The sequence below is a fragment of the Cryptotermes secundus genome, unplaced genomic scaffold (assembly GCF_002891405.2).
Source record: "Cryptotermes secundus unplaced genomic scaffold, Csec_1.0 scaffold20, whole genome shotgun sequence".
NCBI lineage: Eukaryota > Metazoa > Arthropoda > Insecta > Blattodea > Kalotermitidae > Cryptotermes > Cryptotermes secundus.
This window is the reverse complement of record NW_019744406.1, coordinates 193,713-219,467: the sequence shown is the minus strand read 5'-3', so window position 1 is coordinate 219,467 and position 25,755 is coordinate 193,713. Positions and strand designations below refer to the sequence as shown.

Below are 25,755 nucleotides of genomic sequence, written 5' to 3'. Positions count from 1 at the left end.
CGCCGCGACCGTTGCTATGCAGTGGTTTGGTAAACACGTTTTAAAAACAGAGGCTGTTTCTTTCTGTGGGGTCGGTGCAAAGGAGTTAATCTTAAAAACAAACGGCATTCAGTTTAGTTCTGTGTTCTGAATTATGAGTTTTAAATGACAGAGTTCTGAGTTCTCCGTAGAAGATAGCCACGGAAAGTTCGTCGAAGAAGACAGGAAGACTTCATAGTGATTTGAATTTGAAGTGATAATTTCTGTGTTGAGATCGGTTGCTAGGAGACGACTGGTGAAGACTGGGAATCCTAGTGCGTGTGCAACGGTGATTTATAAATTGTAAATCAGCGATAGCGCTGTAGTAAATGTAATTAAGAGAGATTGTAATCAAAGTGGTAATGAATCCAGTCGTCCGGACTAGAACCCGTCATTCTCATGCTGCGTATTAACTCTACACGTAACAGTATAATCCGAATTAATGAAGCAAAAGATGGCTGTAAAAGACAAAAACAAACTTAGAACGTAAGTAAATGTAAAATTTAATGGTATAAACAGTGCTGATAAAAATAAATAAAAAATATTACTGTAGAGCCCTTATTTAAAAAATATAAAAAGACAATATATTTATTCATCGACAGAAGACTCAGAAGTTTTACTAGTTTCTTGAAAGTAATAACGCTTATTTGAAGAAACTGTCAAGTTTCGTCTGAGCAGACACGTGACTCTTCTGCCTTCCTAAATTCCATGTGCCTTTTAAAGTATACAACTCACCTCCAGCTAGTGCCGAAGTCAAGAAAATGTGGATCTATATATCCACTACCCCATACGTTTTCATGGCGTAATGCTTAATTATTTAAGCACAAGGATAGCTTTAGCTTTTATTCCACCGTGAACAACATATTTTATATTTCAATCCGCATTAACTGTAGTCAGATTAGCGAGGGTTTACTGTATTTTAGTTTACTAATCTGTATTGTTAATACACTACCCACTTTTGTAAGGAAACATGCTATAACGCTAGAAATAGCAATACTTTCCTTGTCTGTCGCTTCTTTCCGAAATGCCTTATTATATCTTAATTTACATAAAGACACTCTCAGCTGCTACGATTATAGAGTTTGTACCACAAGTGGTGATTTATGGTAGTGCATGAGGGGAGCAGTTACCAAGAGAATTGCTTTGCATTAAGCCAGGCAGCAGACTGACCTGCTTCACCTCTCTACGCTCCATTCAACCAATTGAATTCGTTCATGTTCGTTACTCCGCCCAAGACAAAACACTACTGTTTCTGGCGCCTCTTGTGGCGGGAGCAGCACGCGTTGAATGATGCGATAACTAGTGAACTCTGTACTGGAAAAGACGAAGAGGTCATAACCTAATAAAGGTACCTTTTAAGTTGGTTGTTTAACGACGCTGTCGGTGTCGAGATTATATAGCAGAAATGACAGGATGATTAATGTCTGTGGAGGAGTGAATTGCCAAGTGAGAAGGTGCATTAAACCCTCGTTATAACGGTGAAAATGTAAAGTTGTCCCTGCTCTCAACGAATTAAGCACTATACCTTGAAGATGTATGGGGGGAGTGTATGTATAGATCCACATTTTCTTGACCTCGGCACTAGCTGGAGGTGGGTGGTCAGGTTCACGTCCCAGCCGATTTATCCCCGGGGAATGACCCCCCCCCCGGTACCCCTAGGGTAGGAGGTTATTGACCCCCAGAACCGGTCTGGACCTCATGGAGAAGAGAAAATTCTTTTAACCTACCGGGACTCGAACTGCGACCCCTCTGTCGGCCAGCCCGTAGCTAGTCGCTATCTCGGCTCCTAACTGATCATGTAACCAGTCAAATTTCATGTGTTGTAGAGCGAAGAGATCATGATCGGGGTAGACAGAAGCGTTCAGATCATATGCGCCCTAAAGCTCTGCATTTACTTTGAGGGAAATCTGTACACTCCCCCGAAAAACGGAGTGACGTCACGTTATTGGGATTCAACCCACGATCCTTGAGAGGCAGAGTTTCTTCTGTCGGAGATATTCTACAAAGGCGAGAAACCAGATACGTACATCCGGGAGAGAAATCGCACCTGAAGTAATTTATCTGTAAACTCCAAGGGAACACAGTCGAACTGTTTAACAGGCGTGAAAATCTCGATGGTTTCTTCAACAAGTAATGTAATACGTACATGCAAACTGCTGTAATTAATTATCCGTTGCTCTGAAGTGGAAGTAAGGTCAGTTGTAGCATTTCCATTTCTTGTAACAGCTGCGACTGAACATCCATACTGGTATCTTGTGGGGGCTGCTTGTCACAGACACTTCTTGTGCTTGTACATTTCATTACAGGTTCATGGGCCTGTTTATTTGTAGTTACTCTCCCTGTTATCTCTGAGATAATTGGATTCAGCCTCAATTTAACATGACAGAGACTTTCCTGCTTCACACCAAAAGGGGGACAGAATGAGTCATCTTCCGCCCTGATGTTTCGACTTCGAATCTCAACAAGAATGTTCATATTAATGCAAACAGTGTATCTCTTATCTCTATCTCTTATTTCCAACCAACCAGGGAACTGACTTACTGTCACGTGTGTGACTATAGATGGGGATTGGATTGGATATTGAATTTATTGACCACTTATACACACGACTTGTAAGTACAAGTAATTACAGCACCATGGCTAATCTCAACAATTCACAAATCACCAAAGCACCGGGTAAGCCTTTTTCAGCCTGCTGTGTCTTCACCAGCCGTTCCCTGGTAACAACTTCTAACAGTGGAGATTCTTCAGCTTCACGCACCCAGGACCTCTGTTCACAGACTCCCTTACCGAACTGGCTCTGTCGCCCCAAATGTCTTCAAGATATCTCCTCGGCACGGACCACGTAGAAACACCTCGTTTCCAACAGTACCTCTATTGTTGCGCGTCGTTTCGTTGCTGCGGGATCGTGTTTACCGAATCGTTGTCTAGAAACGGCCCTGGTATATTCGCCTATCTGACGGTCGTCGCATAGTAACGGCTCTACACGATACGATATTCTGCTAATACCGAACCTCATCATTGAAAAAAAACAGGTCAGGTAGCTGTTGTCCTGCTTGAGCATTTTTCGTGCAGATTTCATATTTTGTTTGTTTTTCGAACCTGACGATGGAGGTGACGTATTCCTCCGAAACGTCGGTTCCGTTTCGCCGAACTACATGTGTTTGTATCTCAGAATATAGAGCTCTCTACAACCACCGCTGTGAGAGCACCTGAGACCCTTCATGGCAGTTCCTGTTAGAATTTAGTACTGGGCAGAGAAATGAAAGTCATACGGGAAGGGAAACTGGACTTCAAATCAAATAAGAGCTTTGAAAATTTAGGAACTTTTGTTTCAAAAAGGTAGGTTTATATTGCCTCTAGTGAAATGAAGCGACTCCGGTCACGGTAGCCGAGCGGTCTAAGGCATGCCCTGTCTTCGCTCGCTTGGGAACCGGGATCGTGGGTTCGAATCCCACTCAGAGCATAGATCTGAAGTTTGTGTGTCCGTTTTTCTGTGTTTGTGTACAGGTAGAGGCCTTGCGATGAGCTGATCACCCGCCCAGGGAGTCCTACCGAATGTGTAAAATCTAGAAAAATCGAAGTGAACGAGGAAGTTCATGGAGGTAGGCCTAGGCCCACTGGGGCTGTAGTGCCAAGGAAAAAAATGAAGCAACTTGCTCATTTAAGCTAAATATCCTTTCATTATCAAAGACTTAATATAAACGGGCGTATTAAGGATATATTTTATGAGTGGTCTATGCTTCTTCATGAGTTATTTAACCCTTTATAGAATAACGTTGTTTTAAAATAATGACCTGAACCTGTGTTCTTGCATCCCAGGAGAGAACATCTCGTCTCTATTATAGAGATTTTTTCCCTTGGCACTACAGCCCCAGTGGGCTGTACCCAGTGCCATGAACTTCTACGTTCACTTCGGTTTTCCTAGATTTTACACATTCTGTAGGACTCCTTGGCCGGGTGATCAGCTCGTCGCAAGGCCTCTACCTGTACACAAACATAGAAAAACTCACACGCACAAACTAAACATCCATGCCCTGAGTGGGATTCGAACCCACGATCCCGGTTTCCAAGCGAGTGAAGACAGTACATGCCTTAGACCGCTCGGCTGCCGTAACCGGCATTATAGAGATTAGCCAAATGATATTTAGAGAAACAGTCGCTGTTTGTGCTGATGACAAAATGAACTCCATTGACGTGTACACCTGTATTTGAGTGCCACACCATGAAGATGTATAGGGAAGTGGAGTTATAGCTCTCTGCATTCTAAATGGGACTAGATGTTGGGTGTGGGAGAGATAGGTTAGGGCATCTTGCGCCAAATTGAGCAGTGAGCGCTAGTTTTCTTCTGTTGAGCTCTTGCAGTGTCTCCCAAACGGCGCTCCGCGGAACGCTATGGCTGCGCGAAGTGAAAATAAGGACTCGTAACTATGCTTTATTACATATCAAAACCACAAGAACTTCTGACAATCGTTTGCGATCTTCTGGGTTGTAACCTTGTATAGTCTGGTGAATTCCATTGACGTTTAGGAGGAACGTTTCACCTGTACCTTCAGAGGTATTCCTGTCACGTGATTTCTTGTTTGTTTCATGCTTTCTTAATAGTATGCATCCTGTGGCGTGTTATAAATGAGGTGTATAAAGGTATGCAGTCTACATAACAATACTCTCTATTTAGAAACAAAGTAGACTGCTATATCAACATTTGTTTCTATTGACGCCATATGTTTCGACCCTTATACTGGGTCATTTTTATTGCTAGCGGGGTGGGACTAAGTCCCTTGTACTGCGGCCACTTCTGGCCTATTGTACCAGCCCCAAATGATAGGTGAGGGTGATTGTGGAGCAATTGGTGGAATGAAGATTGGCAGGGGAAACCAAAGTACTCGGAGAAAACCTGCCCCAGCGCCACTTTGTCCACCACAAATCTCACTTGACCAGACCCGGGATCGAACCCGAGCCGCCACGATGCGAAGCCAACGACTAACGGCTTGAGCTATGGTGCGGCCCTTATACTTGGTCATACTGAGGCTGATATCATTGTAAACCTGATGATGACCAAGTATAATTGTCGAAACATGCAGCGTCAGTAAAAAAAAATGTTGATACAATGGTTTTTTGCTTGACTAACTCCTGGACCATGAAGATCGACGCGTTATGTTCCTCCGAAGCATCGGTGGATTTACGAGTATACCAAACTACACGGCGCTACGATTCAGAAGGTCATAGTCTACATGGTCACCCTTGTGACAACGGGATATTCAACATGTTGTTTCCTTACAATTACACCTAGCAGTCTGTTTCAGCAGTAAGGTTCCTGACACATTTGGGAAACCGTCCTCCTCGATACAGCTAGTCTCAGTTTGTTCAGATCCAGGGGTCCCGGGTTCGATTCCCGGCGCTACCAGGTTTTCTAAGCAGGAACGAGGTCCACTCAGCCTTATGAAGATAATTAAGGAGCTATTTCAAGGAAATAACGGATCCGGTCTAGAAAACCGAAAATAATGGCCGTTGGGAATCGTTGCGCAGACCACGCGACACCCTCTATCCGTTAAAGTTGGCACTAACTTCGCCGACAAGCGGCGATCGCTCGGTCGGTATAGTTCGCTTGCGGACTAGAACCACAGAGTTCGTTTGTGTTTTGTTTGTTGCATATTCCGCTCGGGTAAATACCGGAGTAGTACCTCGTATAGACCACGATGACTTCCACCCAAAGACTTTCAATTCATAACTTATCCTAATATTCAACATTAAATAGCCTAGCTACTGAGAGAGCCCTTAACACACGACGACGTCTCCCTGTTACAAGAAGGGCACTTGTTCGGGTAGTTGAACCTTAGGTTGTGGTAAGCTACACAGATCTGTACTGTCGATCCGATCTCGTGGGGTCAGACCTCACTGTGCTTAAGGATCTTATAATTGTATGCGTGTCCAGGAATTCCATATTTAATGAGGCTCTTGAATTCTGAATGACATTCGTTTTACGCTTTTCGCGTTATATGAACAGGGAACTGAACAATATGACCGTCAGTGCAGACACCGCTCGTACTGAACGTTTCTTATTCGATTTACAACTGAAGTGCCAGATATTTCTAGGGATTTGAAAAAAATAAATAAAATTCTCCGAATAATATCTCGACTTTTCATATTTTTGTAAAATAAGTATTCACTAATTATATGTATTTTATTTTTTTTTCGAAGTTCTGCAAATTTCATTATGCCATCAAAATAAAATGTTTTGTAAGTCAGTGCTGGGCCATCTTTTTAGCCTACTTTAAGTATTTTGAAAAAAAAACTAATGAAAATGTAGGCTTATGAGATCGCCATGCTGTCTGTGTCTAGTGTGTTTGTGATTCCTCCCTATCAACTTTTTGGTGTCTAAACGAATCTTTATAAAATTGACATGTATATCATGGCACCTGACCCCATCACAACAGCGTACATCATAAATCACTTCCATCAGTCTATGTGTATCGCTCCTATTGTTGCTAGGCAACGGCTTCATAAATACGTTACCGCTGCAACTATGAAAGGAATGTTTCCATGAGTGATGCTCATCTCAGATGCAGCTTTATAAGTACTGATTTCTAGCTGGTCCCTGTTACACGTAAGGAACTACTTCCAAAATTCAACACGTCGCAACCTGAGCACTGGGATGTACTGTGTCCATTAGCATCAATTTTCGAGAAACTGGGTTGACGTAAGGACATGAGCTGCAGTTTAAATGCGACTTAGATTAAAACTCATTCTGAAAGTTCGTATTTAAAGTAATGTAAACGCAGTCAACGTAGTCGGTTGATGCACTGTACTATAATTCGGAAGGTCGCGGGTTCGATTCCAGTCTTAAATCAGAAGTAAGTCGTTGAATGAGAATGAGAATGGGGTGAATCGTCGGCAGTCAAGGAAGAAGGGTTCGGCTGAAAACTGATTGTGAGTTACTGTGATTGCGATTAAGAGTGATTGTAAAAGAAGGGGGTAATAAATCCAATTATCCAATCCAAAATCCGCTATTATTTGCCACGGAACCTCAGACACATGACAATTGTTTATATTCGTCATATATCTCAGTGGTACCAACGTCACTTAAATACTAAACTAACAGCGACTTTATGTTCTGGCTTTATAGGCTAAAACCTCAATTATATACCGGTTGCCCCAGAAATGAAGCTGTAACCACATTTCGCTGTATGTTCATTCTGTTACAGACACCGGGCAGTCTGGTTCAATTGATATCTGAGTTGTGTTCGGAAGGTACTTGGTTCGAGTCTTATCCAGGGAATCGACTATTTCTACTGAAATAATTGGGGTTTACCCAGTTCCCTCTAGACAAATCCTGGGACAGTGCATTTAATTAGGCCCCTACCACTTCCTTCCACAACGTTTTCAAATCATTCATTGCTGTATAATCATGAGTTAATGAAAGTGTCATTAAATAAAATACAGACAAGTATCTATGGCTCTACAGCCCTTTGTTGGGCCTTGTCCGCTTTTTTTCAGTTTCTTGATCCTGTACACAGTCGGCAGGACTCAGCCCGTAGCAAAGCTTCTGTCCATACACAGCCATTCATACCTCGAGTGGGATTCGAACCCACGATCCCAACATTCGAGCGAGCGAAGACAGTTGATGCCTTAGACCGCGCGGCCATTGTGATCTGATCGAACGAATGTATTAGTGAACTCAATGACGGACATTGTAGCCACAAATTAACCTTTTTTTTTTATTGCTAGTGGGGTGGGACTAAGTCCCTTGTACTGCGGCCACTTCTGGCCTAGTTTACCAGCCCCAGATGATAGGTGAGGGTGATTGTGGAGCAATTGGTGGAATGAAGATTGGCAAGGGAAACCGAAGTACTCGGAGAAAACCCGCCCCAGCCCCACTTTCTTCACCACAAATCCCACTTGACCAGACCCAAGATCGAACCCAGGCCGCCGCGATGGGAAGCCAGCGACTAACCGCTTGAACTATGGTGTGGCCCTAACCCTGGTTAGATGGCCAGTTATCTTATGCGCCATTCTGCACAATGGCTGCTATCTTACGTCATATAGTGACGTTTGTCCTCTTCTTGGTACAGTGGATCTTTACAAGGCTTCACATGTACACAACATGTGTTATGTAGTCTACTGTGGACTTAACTATATTTGGACGAAGAAACCGGATCTTAAATAGCAAGACGTGTTGTAGTAGGTTTTCTTTATTCACGTCGTTGACAGTTTATTTATAGTTCCTCTTCATACGACAGCATAGATAGATCTATTTCCACTACCCACGTTTCTCTGTGATAAGACCCAGGGCTTCTGATAGAATGACTTCATTTCCGAACGGTGGAGCACTGTTTGAAACGTTTATGTCCTTAAACCAATGACAGAAGTAGAACTGTCCCTTAAAACTCCTTCAGAGCTGAAGTTTTATTTCTAGTCTTCCTCTGAACACATCAACAGACATTGCTACTGTACATGCCAGTTGGCTTCCCTTCCTGCAACAGAAACATTTTCCTTCGCGGAAGAATACTTGACAAGCAATGCAGTGACAGTGACAGTCTGGAAAATGTATGAATCCTACGTCTAGGGGCACCTTTTTTTCACTTTTCCTATTGTCCGTTATTCTAGAAACCAAAGAACACAATATTTCGGAAACTGGATCTGTTTCCGTCCTCAGATTAGGGTGGAAGACACTTACTCCGTTGGGTCCATTAGGAAGAGCTAACCTCAATCACTGGACAGTCCCTCTCATCTTCACTACAACTATTTAATCACCTGAGACGTGGCTAATTCGGCGGGAGTTAACAATAAAATACGCAATGAAAATTATGATAAAGCACACACCTGCGTAGATCTAGGATAGAAAAGGAGGTACAAATTTATGCTACAAACCTAGCCACGCATTTGCGAAGTCAATATCGCTTAATTATCCTTTGTACTCTGAGTGTGGCTCTCTGATATACTCGTAGTTCCTACTTATATCGATCTGTTACCGTTGCCTGTCTTGACCGACATTGAACGAGGCAATCAATAATAAAGACACTTGAATATTTCAAACAGCCTTGAATAAAACAGCATTGAAGTCAGTGGGCATGAACATGGTTATTTGGTCTTGATGAAGCGTCTCAAACTTAGCCCCGCATTCAGGTGCATATGTAAACCACTTGTTGATACAAAGAAGCAGGTCTGCTCTCCCCAATTCACATAAAATGATCTCGATCCTTCAGAATGTGAGCCAATCGTGAAATTCGCCTGAAAAAGGACATTGAGTTCCTGTGTAAAATTTACTTCCATTATGAGGCACATACGAGTACCATAAAAAGGTAAATCTATCCTTGTAACAGGCCATAGAGGCCCGTAGGAGTCCTGCCGACTGTCTAAGATTAAGAAACTGAAGTGAAACTAAATTTTTCACGGATGTCCTATACTCCAAATAGGAGCAACAAGAAGAGATAGACACCCGTTAAAGTCTGTAACACTTTTGAACATTCTGTATAAGGAAAATGGTGTTTATGTTCTGGTATTTTAATATATAAAATCCCTTGGTCCATATACAAGCGTATATATGCAGTGAGTTCAGAATATTTCGATATTTCTATATTAATAACTGATGAGATAAAATTTGTATTGAAACTTTTATTGCTTATAGGTGATAACAGTATAGATATTAAATTCATGATAAAATTGGGAATATTCATTCAGGAAATGACAGTTCTTACACTAGGAGCTTTCTGTCCGGAAGTAAAGGGGTTGTAACATTAAACTAAACACTCGCCTCTATCTGTGTTCGGGGATGATAATTCCTGGAGCTGTGGCTTTGTGTCACTTATGCGGTTTCCTAATATGCTCTTTAGGCAGAAAGGTAATTTCATCACTACCAGGAAGTGTTCACGGGGACGAGGACATCAGCACAAATTTGTACACGTAGGGGGTGTGCGTGACTTATAGACGGGTTTGGGATTGGATTATCGGATTTATTGACACCTTGTACACAGGTAACTATATGAAAAAGCTATCGCTATTTCCACAATTTATGGTTCACTGCTACACACACTAGTGTCCTTAGTCTTCAATAGTCGTATCCTGGCAATGGATTCATTACAGTCTCATTCTAACTGCAGCACACTATGAAGTCTCCTTTACACAGCCCAGTTCCTTTGTTGCCATTTCATCTCAATCATTTTCGACTATCATCTCAAGGGACTTCCTCGGTTCTCTGCTGCAACTGCCAACTGTCTCGTTGTCATCTGAATTATCTTTGCAGAGCTCAACTCCCGGCTAACTGTTCTCTTGGAGAACTCCGGAACTCAATTCAGTTATAATTGTAGCTGCTTCAAATCCCAGGGCGGCCCCAACAGAAAACACTCCTTCCTCTATTGTTGCGTGTTGATCCACAGCTGCAGAGATGTGTTTGCCGCATCGTTGCTTAGCAACACGGGCGGTGCGGTCCACAGAAAACACCGGCCTTGTATTGTTGCGTGCATTCGCTTCCGCGGGAATTTGTTCACCGAGCAGTTTCCTAGCAATGCAGTATTCTGGCTTTCAGGCGGCTTGTTACAATGCAAATACGTATAGTTGGGATATTTCTTTCAGTCGGCCAACTTCATTTTGTTATTACATTACACTAGGAATGAAGCTCTTAAGCTTCCGGACACTAGAGTCTGAGATCGGAGAATAAAAATGGATGGTTGAGATGATTTGGACTGGCCAAAGGAAATGTTCCAGACTATAGGCAGGACAGTGTTTGTCGTTACATCTTATCCATAGAAACTAAATGCAATACTTATCTGAGTTACGATAGGACCAGAAGATAGCAGCAATAAACGGCATTATTTCATACAGAATTACTGGGTTTTTGGACTTTTTTCCATCGTCTGGAATTCTAGGTAATTGAAGACAATCTAGGTAAGAGAGGACACGACGTTTCGGAAACTGGATCTGTTTCCGTCCTCAGGTGAGTGGGTGGAAGTGTAACCGTTCATTCTGATTGGAGGACTGTTGTGTGTTAATTAAATCTGTATTAAGTTAAGATTACATTATTACAAACGAAGAGATCCGGCAGATAGCCAGCTCTTACACGCGGAAGGAACATAGTTCAAGTTTTGCTATGTGTACAGGAAGTAACATCTGGTAATTTCCTGGAATTCTGGCAGTTTCAGCAAAGTCGGAAAGTCTTTTGGGAATTTGAGAGCTGACAGCTTGGGACAGCTATAACTTAGACGTGGGACGGCCGGAGCCTCATACCCTGATCGTAATGCATCAAGGGGCTGTCAACCTTAGCGTCAGATCAGCATCTGCCAGAATCACATAGCAAAGCAACATGATTGGGAATTCAAAATTTAGGGAACCTCCTATTTTGAAAACTTAACCAATGGCAGAAGTGGAGGAGTGGATTTCTCTTGGAGTCTGGGGTTCGTGGACCTCAGGATTCGGAGAGAGTGCATTCCACCTCGAGGAGCCTTGATACAACTTTCGGCAAAGTCGGACACAAAATTTACAACTACGGCCCTTCCGTAAAGTATTATAAGAAAAGTTCAAATTAAGTGTACTAATAAATTCAGTTGTATTCCGTAAGCTGGAGGGAATTAAATGACCACTAAGTGCAACGGTCTAAAGAGGTGTGTGGTTGTAGTGAAAGGTTCTTCCTGCCCTGCCCGAGCCAGACCCGTATAAGACCCGGGATAGGAACTCAACTCTACAAATTACTGAACAGAACCCAGATACTCCCGTCTTTACCTGCTCTCGCGTACCAGCTCCAACAATCACAATTCTCCTCCCTCCCCACCTAACTTCTCGACATCCACGAGAAGAGGGAGTACGGTGATAAGTAGAGCAAAAACGTAGGGTAAAGGGAGGACGGCAACTGCATGGCGCCCAACGTAAAGGGCCCAAAGAAGTGAGCGGTTACAGAAGACACCTACTCAGGTGAGTCCTTTAGAAAGAGTTTCCTTTCTAACGTCTATTACCTAGTGTCCCCTATTACCTAGAATTCCGGACGATGGAAAAAAGTCCAAAAACCCACTAATTCTGTGTGTCATCCACAATCGTCAGAACCCTTTAGAATCGACATTATTTCAGCCTGTTTTGCAGTGCCCAAAATACGTACTTCTGTATCTTTATTTCTATGCTTATTCTATCAGTTGTATTTACAGAAATATTTAAGTTGCGAATCCAGTGAAATCGTGATTTAAGAGGGTTTCTCATGAGCTGTCATAAATGTAAGGTTATTTGTGGAAGAAGTTGATAGAGATGCGAATTGTGAAAGTTTTGCTGTTGAATTAACTTTGGGTTCTCTACTAATGCGTTTAATTTACACGAAACTAAGTGGCTGTGTTATCTTGCTTGCGTTTATAGCGTTAATTTAAAAATTCTGCCTGTCACTTTTGGGTATCCCTACATTTAATACTGAGCATATCAGTTTGCTTCATTTTTCAGTACCACGCAGAAACTATTCAGGGATACGGAGTAGCGTAGTTGGTTGAGGCACTATGCTACAAGCCGGAAGGTGGCGGATTTGATTCCCGATGAGGTCATTGGATTTTTCATTAGACGCAATCCTTCCAGCCTCATTATGTCCCTGGGGTCTAACAGAAATGAGTACCAGGCATCTTCGAGGGGAGGGGGGGGGTAAAGGGCGGCCGGTGCGTAAAGCTGACCAACCTCATCGCCATCTGTGAGCCGATTGTCTAAAAAATGTGGGAGCCTTGACGTCTCACATCCCTATGGGCCTTCTCGGCCTGTTACAGGGAAAGCTTTACCTTTTACTGCCATATAAACCTGACATGTAATCTCTCGTTTGATGTTTATGATCATGGAGAAAGTGCTGTGAATAATAAATTCGTAGTTTTGAGTTAAACATGTTAAATGTGCCCCTCTCACAATAATTTTAGTAATTATTCCTAAGAGATACGTAACTGTTCTTGTATCCCTTTCACATGTGTTCNATACTAGCATTTCCAAGAACATTGCGCTTGTTTACTGCACGTCGGTTGTAACAGTTATTATAATACAGATATAAAACGACACGTCAACATTTGTTAGTAGATTATATTAAAATGGATGCAAGAGAAGTGTGTGATTAAACTGGCTTAGGATAGGGTTCTGTACACCGTAAGGAACGAAGAATATCTGGGATGTGACACCGTATAGTCTGATAAAGTTCTACCAACATATCATAAGGACATTATCATCAGAATCGAAGAGTAAGTAGTGCAAACAACCAGGAAGAAGGAATCTGTTATTAGAGCGAAATCCTCCTTGGGCTCTGCTTTGTGTATACTTCATGCTGGTTTCTTCCTTGGCTACTCTTGCAAACTGAGGATGAAGGCAATATGTCGGTTACATATCACGGACTACACGGCGTTGTGTCCCAGAAATATAAGTCTTCGTTCTGCATGCTATACATCCGTAAGCGCCCAATATCCGGCATGGTTTAGTTACTCATAGAACCAAAGCGATTAGCGGTTTAAAACCCACCTAATTTTACATATGAGGACTATGCATTCTGCCCACACAGTGTGTTTGTGTGTTCCATTTCATTCTCACAGTAAGCTGAGACTCTCACCCTAAGCAGAGTTAACCATTTGCGTTTTGTAGCGGAACACTGACGTTTTTCCTGTGAGGTAAAAGGCAAAAAAAGGTATATCCCTAGATAGAAAGTATAAGAGGCTTAAACTTGGCGGCAGTCAATCATACGACCGTTCAAGTGACTAGACTGCCGTTGTAACGGAAGCTACTAGAAATAGGGTATAATCTGCTGCACTGAGCCTGGACCGACAGAGGCTCTGTATATATTTTATATACGTTTATTAACAAGTTTAACATGTGAAATATAAATATCTTTTACATTAAGGCAAATGACTTACTACTGCAGACAATGACTCTGACAAAAGACAGACCCGTCCTCTCGCCAGAGAGGGCGCCTCACATAAACAAGACCGAAATTATCAAACAGTAATATATATCTGCTCATAAGACCCAGACTGGGCTCGACACCAAGACTGACTCACCGTCAGTCGCAGTGTGACTTTGACTTTTACATAAAATGGAGTGAAGAGCTGAGTTTCGGGACCCCAGCCTGCCGGATATGAGCTTGGGAGCAGAGGAATGGAATTTAGTCGAGTCGAGTCTTCGGAACTGGCAATTACAGAATAATGGTAAGAAATGAGTTAGGCTATGAAAGAAAATTTTATGTGTGATTTCAAGTCACAGTGAGACGGTTATAAATCCGTTGCGAGGATACGACTAGTGAAGACTGAGAATCCTAATGCGCGTGTAACGTTGAACTGTACAGTGTGTATATCAGAGATAGCTCTGTACTGCGTGTAGTCCCGAGCTGTGAATGTATAGAGTGTCAATAAATCCAGTCATGCAATCCAAAACTCGTCACCCCAACACATGACAGTATCATCTGCAATGGGTTTCTTTTTAATTATGTGCTACGATAGTTTTAGTGCTCTTTTAATGCAACCCAAATGTTTTTTTGTTTTTTTTTCGCATTCTGGGTTCTCAAAGCGGTGTCCGTGAAGTGTAAGCTCTACTTGGCTGTAACACCGTGCAGTCCGGTGGAAGTTAACCTAGGTCAGTTCTGTGGACCAACTCCGTGTTAATGGTTTGTTACTTAAGTTACTTTTCGACACTGAATGTGGAGCCAAAACGTTGCTTCGAAACCTCGGTGGAATTCGACCGATATACACAACGTTGCAACTGAGGAGATCCCAATTCTTTGAATGCTGTAGCGAGCTACAGCTCGAGTTGGTTGTGTTTTCACTTCCATATAACTGAATGTTTGTAGAACTCCTGTCTGTGGGACAGAAAAGCATGGAACGTCTGATTCTCGCCCCAGAAATCCAGTGTAATCCGTACATTGTACAGGGCAAACTTTGGCCGCATCCTTCATCCGGTCTCCAGAAATTTCAGGGAAAGAGCTTAAGCTCGCAATGAAGTCTAGTCTCTAAGCTCGCTTTTTTGCTGAACTGGGGATAAGCAGAAACAAACTTTCTCCCAGAGGAGAACTATTTGGGTGCTTGCTTCGTGTCCGTTGTTTGCTTAGGATATCTTCGATATGTCGTGGTGGTAGTGTGTGGTTGGCTTAATGGCGTAGACGTTTTATCCCGGGGGAAAGAGTGCCCACTGATTATTGTGACATGACGCATGAAAGCCGTAATAGTGGAGCCAGAGTGGACGTCAATTGCTAGGCAAGGGCTCGGTAAGCACGTTCCCGCCACAACGAATACGCAACCACCACTGGAGGGACTATTAGGACACTGTGTTTTCTGTTGAGTCCGCCCCGAGGCTATATAACGAGGATCTCAGAATAAAAGGAAAATGAATCCACGTGGAGGCGGGGTCAAATACCTCCACCGTCACCCTGCGAGTTTTATGAGGTGACGAAAAGGGAAGTCTCAAATCTGAGACAGCAAAATATGATCACGAGTACAAAGGGATTCGGACCCGAGAAAGACCGCGCTGGCCAGGGCCAGCAACATATATAAAAGACAGATCCGTCCTCTCGTCAGAGAGGTCGTCGCACAAAAATAAGACCGTAACTGTCAAAATGACTGCCTGAGCGTCAGTCGGAATGTGACTTTGACTTTGAGGATTGGCAGTGCAGTTGAGCTCGGCAAGGGGCGCTAAGAAAAGTTGACAGTTCACAAGGGTTCTGCACGGGCCGGTGTGACAAGAGGCCCTTAGCGCGGGAAGCTGAAGAATCTCCACTCTTAGAATCCCTTGCCAGGGAACGACTGTTAAAGACAGCAGCAGACTCGAAAAGGCTTAGCGGGTTCTTTAGTGAACTCTGAAGTGTGGAGGTCAGCAATAGCGCTGTAATTACTTGTAGTTCAGAGTAGAGTCAATCCAAACCACGTCTATAGTCACACACATAAATCATGATAATTTGATATTGTGGAATGTAGACCCGTTTCTAGGCAATAATAGCAAAAAAACGACTATACATCAGCCGTTACTAGGTAACGGCTCCGCCAACAGACACGAACCCAACATTTCTACGAAAACAATTGCACTGTAACAGAGGAGCCGTGTTTTCTGCACGGCCTGTGCCGAGATGTTAAAAGTAGGACAAGTGAAGTGGTTAGCGGAGTTAGTGAAGAGTTTGTTGGTGAGTTATTGAGTTAGAGGACTTCTGCAGTACAGTTACTGTTAGAAGCTGGTAGCTGAGGCCGGGAACAGTTCGGGAAACCAGAGGAAGAGTAACGTGCGCTATTGGAAGCCGCTACCAAGCAAGGGCAGTGAAGACATAGGCTGAGAAGACTTACATGTGTGCCGTAGTGAATTTCAAAGTGTGTGAATTAATGGAATTGTCGTAATTACTTGTAGTCACAAATCTGCAAGAGTCCAATACTATTCTTGGTAATTTCATGTCGGAAGAAGATTCCAAATTCCAGATTCAAGGGAGTTAAGTAATGCCACAAGGTACACGTGATGTGTGAATCACGTGATTGCAGCTCGAGTTGCCATGGAAGCGGAGAAATGAAATTTCTTGCTCCTCAGAGCATAAGTAGCGTTAATTAATCACAGTTCCTTATCAGGAAGTATTCAGAAGATAACAGCGGTTGTGCTTACAGTAAATGGCATGAAGTTTGTTATTTGTGATTTAATAAGATGATTAATGTATGAGAATGGATGTGGAAGGAAACGGTCATGACCTAATTAAAAGTACTTTCTCAACGTGTGCCTATGCAGACTGAAGGAAACCATAACAAAATTCTCGATCAGGATACTTTGTCCCCGGGCCAAGGTTTGAAACCGGAAACCTCTCAGATGGGAAGCAGAAGTACCAACCACTGACCCCGAAGTTCCCGCACAACTTTTGTTTATTGCTAGTGGAGTGGGACTCCACTTCTGGCCTATTTTACCAGACCCAGATGATAGGTGAGGGTGATTGTGGAGCAATTGGTGGAATGAAGATTGGCAGGGGAAACCGAAGTACTCGGAGAAATCCTGCCCCAGCGCCACTTTGTCCACCACAAATCCCACCTGACCAGACCCGGGATCGAACCCGGGCCGCCACGGTGGGAAGCCAGCGCGGTCTCCCGCACAACTTACAGAGCTGTAGAGCATGAACGTACCGCATTCATGCTCCTAGTATTAGTGGTGCAGCTTCCAGTAGCTTTGACAAATCATGTGAGAGGATATCTGTGTAGTGTTTGTCTGTAAGCCGATGTGGCAACACATGTGGGCCTAACTATTAACACCGCTCTTTTCCAACCCGCCTTTGCTTGTATCGGCGCAGTCGGAATGGTGCTATCCCTGCTACACCTGTTTCTACCTTAGGACAGTGTATGATGGCTACTGGAAGTTGTCCTCACAGATCAAACTAAGGAAGATCGGTATAGGTACGGGAAACTAGCTGGGTCGGTTTGCATGAGTCTCAGGGTAGCGATGCCGAAGAAAGCGTTTTTCTGAGAGTTGAGCCAATTGACGTTTATTCACCTGCTAATTCACCACACTGTTAAATTAATATATTCTTAGCTTTATGTTACAGCGTTACTATCGGCAAGCTATGTCTCGGAGCGTGCAAGGGTCACGTCCGTTCAGTTCGGAATTATTGTGAAAGTCTCCCTTTTGTGGAATGGGTTGCACACCCCACGCCGGGAATTCGAAAGATGGTGTTGACATATACATTTCAAGCCATCTTCCGTAAGGAAGCTTGAACGAGGCAACCCAATCATACTGGCCCTCATTCACAGGCAATTGTAACAAGCTCTGACCTGTCCTTTTAGGCGCGTCCGGTTCCCTGTACCCGAGCTGAATTTATGACTGATCGTAAATGTAATAACTCCGGACTTCTTGTTTCTGCCAGAATCTAGAAATTTTCAACGTAAACACCGTATTGCAAATCCCAGACAATGAAATACGATATTACAGATCACGATACATTTCCAGTAATATCGAAACATAAGTCTTTTGAAATTTAAATTACCGAGAATTAATTAAAATAAATTTCATGGTCATCTATAATCATCAAAATAAATAAGGGCTCAGAATGATCAGCGTCACTAACAATCACCAACAAACCCTGTCCACACATTAACGCTGAAATGCTGCTCGTGTCTACACAGCATACTTTCAGCTATAACTCACAAGTTAATATTTCTGGACACATGTTGATATGGACAGTTTTTTGTTGTGGTACGTGGATCTCGTGCGCAAAGTTTTTCTGCATCTTTCAGTTACACTCTGTACGCAAAACAGGCGTTTACTTTTCAGATTTCATTTATAAAATTGTTGTTCCACGAGGCACGAATAAAATATAACTGTTTTCGTGGCTGCACTTGAACATCATTACACAGAAAACAAACTCCGTGGTTTTAGTCCGCAAGCGACCTACACCGACCGAGCGACCTCCGCTTGTCGGCGAAGTTAGTGCCGACTTTCGTGGATAGAGAGTGTTGCGTGGTGAACGCAACGAATCCCCACGGCCGTTAATCTCGGTTTTCTAAACCGGAGCCGCTATTTCCTTGAAATAGCTCCTCGTTTATCCTCACGAGGCTGAATGGACCCCGTTCCAGACCCACAACTTCTCAGAAAATCTGGTAGCGCCGGGAATCGTACCCAGACCTCTGGATCTGTAGCCAGGAACTCTGACCACTAGACCACAGAGGCGGCCACTGGAACACCATCACCTTTCGCAACGTCCATCCAATAGTTTCGTCAGTTCGCTCAAAATGACCAAGGTAGTTCCGATAAAAGATATGTTTTACATTTCAATGAACTTTGCGGTCTTTCGGAAACTTTCTACTCAGCCCACCTAGAAAATTCTTGCCTTTGGGGACCCGAAACTTAATTGTTGTATTCACACAAGCCCACCATTGGGCCGTATCGTGAGGCAGTTAACTACACGCCGTCCCTCCACATCTGAGTCGGTATAGTGACTAGGCTACCGGCTTGTCGACTGAGGAGTAGGGGTCCGATATTCTGCAGCGTCAGGACCGGCTCTGAGGCCTATCCGATTGGTACCGGGGGCTGTTTCGCCAGAAGCAAAGAGGCATGGGAATTAAACTCACAATGTACCTCCGTCAGGTACCGTGCCCTATACGTCTTAACTGCGTAGTGATTAATTAAACACAGGGACCTCTTTACCTCTCACACATCTTCTTCTGCTTCTTCATTGACTGATTATGTTCTCTGTCCTGTGGTCCTTCAGAATTAATTATGAAATTGTGAACCTTATAGACATTTGTCAAGAAACCTTGTACGGGGGATCAGCCCTGTCGCAAGGCTACTACCTACACTTGACAACAGACCGCGCCATAGCTCAGGCTGACTTCCCACGGCGGCGGCCCCGGTTCGAGCCCTGGTCTGGTCATATGGGATTTGTGGTGGACAAAGTGGCGCTTGGGTAGGTTTTCTCCGAGTACTTCGATTTCCCCTGCCAATCCACATTCCGCCTATTGCGCCACAGTCAATAGGCCAATAGTGACCGCAGTACCAATTGGACTCAGTCTCACCCCACTAAGGATAATAATAAACAGGACAACGCACAGTATAACTGCAGACATCCATGCCTTGAGTGGGATTAGAACCCACGATCCTAGTGTTTGAGCAAGGCTTGATACGTTATTTATCATAAATTGGTCCCGTACTTTTGTTGCTGTTACTTGCGGATGGATGGGGATTAGCAAGTTAATGGGCGTCATCCTACTTGTATATTTTGATGGTGCTTAAAAAGAGTTTCATGTTTTCGACCTTGATAGTATAATTCGGCAGGTCATGCGCTGAGGGTTGTAGCGCGCCTGCACATCGATAATATAGCTCAGTAGTGCATGCTCCGCTATGCCATCCGCCCTGCCGTCTGCATAGGATGACGCGAGACCAGCTCAGAAGCAAGTGTGTTCTCATCTGATTTTTTCTCTCTCTCTCGGGCCGGACGTATGAGGTTGCGCACCAGATCTTTCGTGCCCCCAAAAGAGTCTAATAGTGGTCTGAAAGAAGCACACAGAAAGCAAGAAAAATAAGGCTAAGAATCTCGCCGTTTCGAGCATCCTGAACTTTTTGTTCGCCACAAAACTTGCTCGCGTTTGGTGCACAATGGGCTGGCTTACACTTCGCACACATCTGGTAAGTTGCAGCTTCCCTGAATCATTGTTTGCAGACTGTCTCGTGGAAATGTGAGTGCAGTGCAAAATGCTGAAGCCTCGAGAGGAGGGGTAGTGTATTTTACTATTTCCTGATTCAGTGTTGCATGTATTTATGCATTTCAGTCGTGTATTAAATATTAAATCATGTGTTTTTAGCCGTGTCGTATTTATTTCCTAATTCAATGAAGTAGTTCTACAGCCTTACATGAAATTACTCTTAAAAGGTCGTTATTCTGCGTTAAAGGTAAATTAAGGTAAAAGTTGCGTTAAATCAATAGTTGATTAGGTCATTAGGACTATTTCATTATTTAAATTATCAGGACACCAGGAAAATATAACGTAAATATTTATTTTTTTATTTCATGTATTCATATACTGTTGCTTTTATGACACATCTAGTAACATCGACGTTTATTCTGAGAGCTTTATGAAAAGCAAAGCATGAATACAATCTGAGGGTCAAATATATGGTTTTATAGTGACAGAATGTGTGTTTTAAAGGGTTAAATGTTTTGTTTACGTAGGTATATTTACGTTGAACTATTTACATCACTTAATCTCCAGTATTATCAGACGTGTCAGAGTTAATCCCTAATTCAGTGTTTTACTTTTAGATTTCCCTTTATGACGGATCTGTTATTACGAAGTGTTTATACCTCTGAAGTGTCTGTGAATTCATTGCTCGATTTACATATTATCCTGCTGACACTTGCCCACGCTGGCCACTTCGTCATAAACGTCCTGGTTGAGCTCTTGGCTTTTGTCCGCTGTGAGCGGTAGAATGTATCCTCTTTTTATCGGACTCCCCGCGTGAGGTTTACATCCGTCCATCTTTATCCTCTTGACGTTTAGAGTGTAATTTCTACGTGAATTAATTCTCAACCCATATCTCACCCTTAACTTGAAGGGTTAGGGCTCTGTACACTGTTCATAATTTATTTTTTCTTAAAAGAAAATTATATTTTACTGAAAACGCATTTAAAAGTTGGTAAGGTAAAGTTGTCCCTGTGCCCAACGAATTAAGCACTACCCCATGAAGGCATATGGGGTAGTGGCTGTATAGACCCAAGTTTTCTTCACCTCGGCACTGAAGGTGAGTGGTCAGTTTTACGCCCCGGCCGCTTTACCCCAGGGGAAAGATCTCCCGGTACCCATTGTATAGGAGGTTTGGTGGTCTAAACGACCTTGAGAAAATTCTTGACCCTACCGGGACTCGAAGTCCGGCCTCTCCGCCGTCCAGCCCGCAGCCAGTCGTTATACCGATTACGCTACCCTGGTTCCTTGAAAACGTACGTAGCTACGAAATATTTGCTTCGCAATATGCATCTTGTGAGATATGAGACTCTCACGCCGCTCAGTATCAACATTTCAGCTTTCTGGAACGCGACGCCGTGTAAGTGCATAGGTACGGGTGTTTCGAAGGGATATGTGCATATGTCTTCAGAATAGCGAAAGAATGGTACAGAATGAGGGGTGGGAGGAGCCAGTGGAGCCTGTTTCTCTTTTAGTTTTTAATGATTATTTTCTTAAATAGTGGATCCTCAATATTCCAAAGTAATAAACTCACTGGTATGTTCGGTTATCGAGTTCTTCGGATTAATATATTTAGAATAAAAAATTCGAGTTTAGTAAAATGATTCATTAGAATATTTATATGTACATTTCATGCATATACAACGACCGAAACCCCCAGATGTTCGACTACACGGCGGCTCGAGGCAAACTGTAACGGGCTTACATCTCTATGACCAGGGCCCGGATTTTGATGACCTGAAAATATTTAAAATATGACCTATAAAATGACCGAAAAAATCCAGAAATATGACCTAAAATATGACCCAGAAATGTAATATGCAGGGTTCGGATTTTGATGACCTGAAAATATTTAAAAAATGACCGAAAAAATCCAGAAAAATGACCTAAAGGAGAAAAGAAAGAACTCTTCGCTTCCATGTTATCCACATTTCAGAAAACACATGAAGAAAATTCCCTAAAATGGCCAGAAATGATAAGAAATACCCTTAGAAGTCCAAAAATTTACCAAAAAATTACCCCCAAAATGAAAAAAATGACATTAAACCTAAAAATGTCAAAAGATGACAAAAAATTACCTATAAAATTTACATTTCTGTAACCAGCAGCTCATATCCGAGATTTATATATTTAAGAGCATCGCATAGGATACAAGGAAAAAAAGATAACATGTCATCAAAATCCGGGCCCTGCTCATCACCCAGAGAGGCAGGCTCAGTAACACACGATTTCACGTTGCACAAGAATTCATTTTTACTGCAAGAGATTACTAATTATTTTACATTTGTAATTTTTAAGGTGCCGATCTTTCCTTTTCTTATTTATTTTATTTATTTATATTATTTTTAGCATACTTTACTTGCCTTTAAAAATAAAAGTAGGCTTCTGAATCCATCTTTCTGTCCATGTGTCCTTGTGTCTGGTTCTCGCTTCTGTCATCTTTTGAATTGCTAATCCAGTCTTTATGAAACTTGTATGTATATCATGACACCTGAGCTCATCTTAGCGGCGCACTTGATAAATCCCTCCCGTCAGTCTGTGTGTCTGTATGTGTATCCCACCTATCGTTGCTAGGCAGCAGCTAGATAAAAATGTTGGGAGAGTCGTTTTCTGTGCGGTTAGTGTCGTATGAAACTAAGGCAGGCGATTATTTATTCGCAGAACTTCTTGTTTATCATTGTAAGTCAGTCCGGAATAGAGAAGTTCCACCGTTTCCTCAGTTACTCACTTTGCTTCTTCCTTTGCTACATCAGTTTCTGAAGCGCAGCTCTGCCCACACAAAACAGCCCATTTTAATAGCCACTAGTTCCGATGTTTTTCTTTTATTTCGCCAGTCCCTGCCATGCTTCACTCCCTCCCTCCTTTCCCTGCAGAAGTACAATTTCCTCATCCGGCTTGGCTTACCCTTCTGCGGCGAAGATGTACGCAACACATCACATCCTTGACGGGAACCTCAAACGATGTCCTCTCATTTCCACGTTCTTTAAGGTTTCCTTATCGTTACAAAGTGGAGCATGACACCCCTGTCTCATATGCGATGCATTTTCTGTCATGTGTTCATAAATTTACGTCTGCAACCACAGATTACTCGAAGATTAATTGCCGTGTTTACAAAAGCCTCCAATTCTCACCTCCATCTGGTGCCGAGGTCAAAAATAGTGGACCTATACTTCCACTTTCCCATGCGTCTTCATGGTGTGGTTCTTAATTTCTTAATTAATTAATTAAATCAGGTAAACATACCTTTTTTCACTGGTTCTACAGCTCCTTTGGGCCCTGGCCTTTGATTGTTAGTTTCATGATCATTTTTACAGACGGTAGGACTCTTTGGACGAGTGATCAGCCTGTCGTAAGGCCTCTACCTGGACACAGGACAACACAAACAGAATAAACACATACACATACCAAACATCCATGCCTTGTTTGGGATTCGAACCCACGATCCCGGCTTCCGAGCGAGCGAAAATAGTTCATGCCGTAGAGCAGTGGTTCTCAACTTTTGGCAGACCTTGTCCCCGTAAGTTCGTCGGTCGAGCAACACTGCCTTAGACCGCTCGGCTACTGTGATCGGCTCCTTACCTTGTTAACTTCTTCATTCATTCAGTGCCTGTAGGTAATATCTGAGAAATGAAGCTATGACCGTTTACTACCACACCTTCCAAATTCTTCATTCACTTTCATATTCAGCTCTATATGACGTGTGTTGCTGATAAAGTGATCTTAAAAGGCGGGGAGGGCAAATATCGCTTAAGCTGTCTGTGACGTAGTTGACGCTCTTGCATAATTTCCGTGCTTGAAATTTGATCTGATTGGTGTGAAATGTTTCCTGGATTCCCTCTCTACCCCCAGTTGAACGTTGTGGTGTTACCTTTTAAATAGACATATACTGCTTCATTTAACATGCTTCGCTCTCCACAATTTGTAATCAGTTTATAATTCGACAGTGTATAACATCTGAAACTGACTGGAAACAGACAAGCATTGACACACTTCGGCGGCAGAATTCCACCAGTGCATGAGTACCGCTTCTGTTTCTGTCAGAAACACGATACAATTTGCAGATATTCCATGTTGGATGTAATTACTTGTGGGTAACCATGTATACCAGTTTCCTTCAGTCACGATACCACTTATTCAGTTGTTTTAAAATTAATTGTCACCAACGTAAAGAGAGAGATGATACAATGATTCAGAAACCGTAACATTGATGTTATAAGAACAATTATTTCATATATTTCGAGATTAGTTATATTACGTCAAGGAATGAGGAGAAGTTTCTTTATCTGAAGAGTAATGGAAGCGTGACACAGTTCAGATATTTTGGAATGACTATAACAAGTCAAAACCTGATTGAGGAGAAAATTAAGAGGAGATTGAACTCGGGTAATGCTTGCTACCATTCAGTCCGGAACCTTTTGTCTTCTCGCCTGCTGTAAAACCATGAGAATTAGAATATACAAAACTATAATTTTACCTGTGGTTCTGTATGGGCGTGAAACATGGTCTCTGACATTAAGGGAGGAACATAGACTGAGGGTGTTTGAGATCAGGGGGTTGAGGAAAATATTTGGACTGAAGAGAGATGAAGTGACAGGAGGTTGGAGAAAAATACATAATGATTAGCTTCATAACTTGTACTCTTCTCCAAGTATAATTAGAATAATCAAATTAACGAGGATGAGATGGACGGGGCATCTAGCATGAATGGGGAGAAGAAGGACGCATATGAGATATTGGTGGTAAAGTCAGAAGAAAAGAGAGCTCTTGGAAAACCAAGGCGTAGATGGGTGGATAATATTAGAATGGATCATAGATAAATAGAATTTGGTGATATTGGTTGGATAGGGACCAGTGGAGGACTCTTGTGAACACGGTAATAAACCTTTCGGTTGCATAAAATTTTGGGGAAATGTTGAGTAGCTGTACAAACTGACGACTTCTCCAGAAGGGCTCAGCTCAATGGGATTTGTTAGTTAATATGTACTGTTGTGGTTATAAACGAAGAGATGATGGCACGAGCCGGCCTAAAGAAATGTCCTTGACTTCAGTGGAATTCCCCACGAAAATAATTACTGCTACCATACATACTGGTAAAAGTACAGAGTAAATTTAATGTTTTGGGATGTTCCCTGTTAGATTAAAATACGAAACAAAAAATATATATTACATTTGTATGTATTAGATTAATTTAAGAGGGATGAAATAAGAGGAGACCCGAGAAAATTGCACGTCGAGGAGCTTCATAAATTCTGCTTCTAGCCAAATGAGATGGGCAGGGCTTGTAGAAAGCATGGGATAGGAGAATGATGCGTAGAGGGTTTTTACTGGATAATGTTGAATCACATGGACTAGGAAGACGGAATCACAGGGGTCAAATGCTTATTGACTTTTGTGAACGAAATGGACTGATTATCACCAACACTTGGTTCAAGAAGCCAAAGAGAAGAATTTACACATGGAAGGCATCTGGGGATTGGAGGAGGCATCAGCTGGACTACATCCTTGTGAAACATCGATTCAGAAACAGTGTGAAGGATGTGAAGACGCTTCCTGGGGCAGATATTGACTCTGACCACAACTTATTGGTTGCCAAGTTCCGAACCAGGTTGAAGAAAATTATAGGATT

At 42.6% G+C, this 25,755-nt stretch overlaps 1 protein-coding gene across 2 annotated transcripts in view; it reads left to right on the top strand.

Moving 5' to 3' along the window:
* The window catches only part of LOC111874632, a 627,779-nt gene that overhangs the window by 452,140 nt on the left and 149,884 nt on the right, over positions 1-25,755 (top strand). The gene's annotated exons all lie outside the window — the stretch shown is intronic.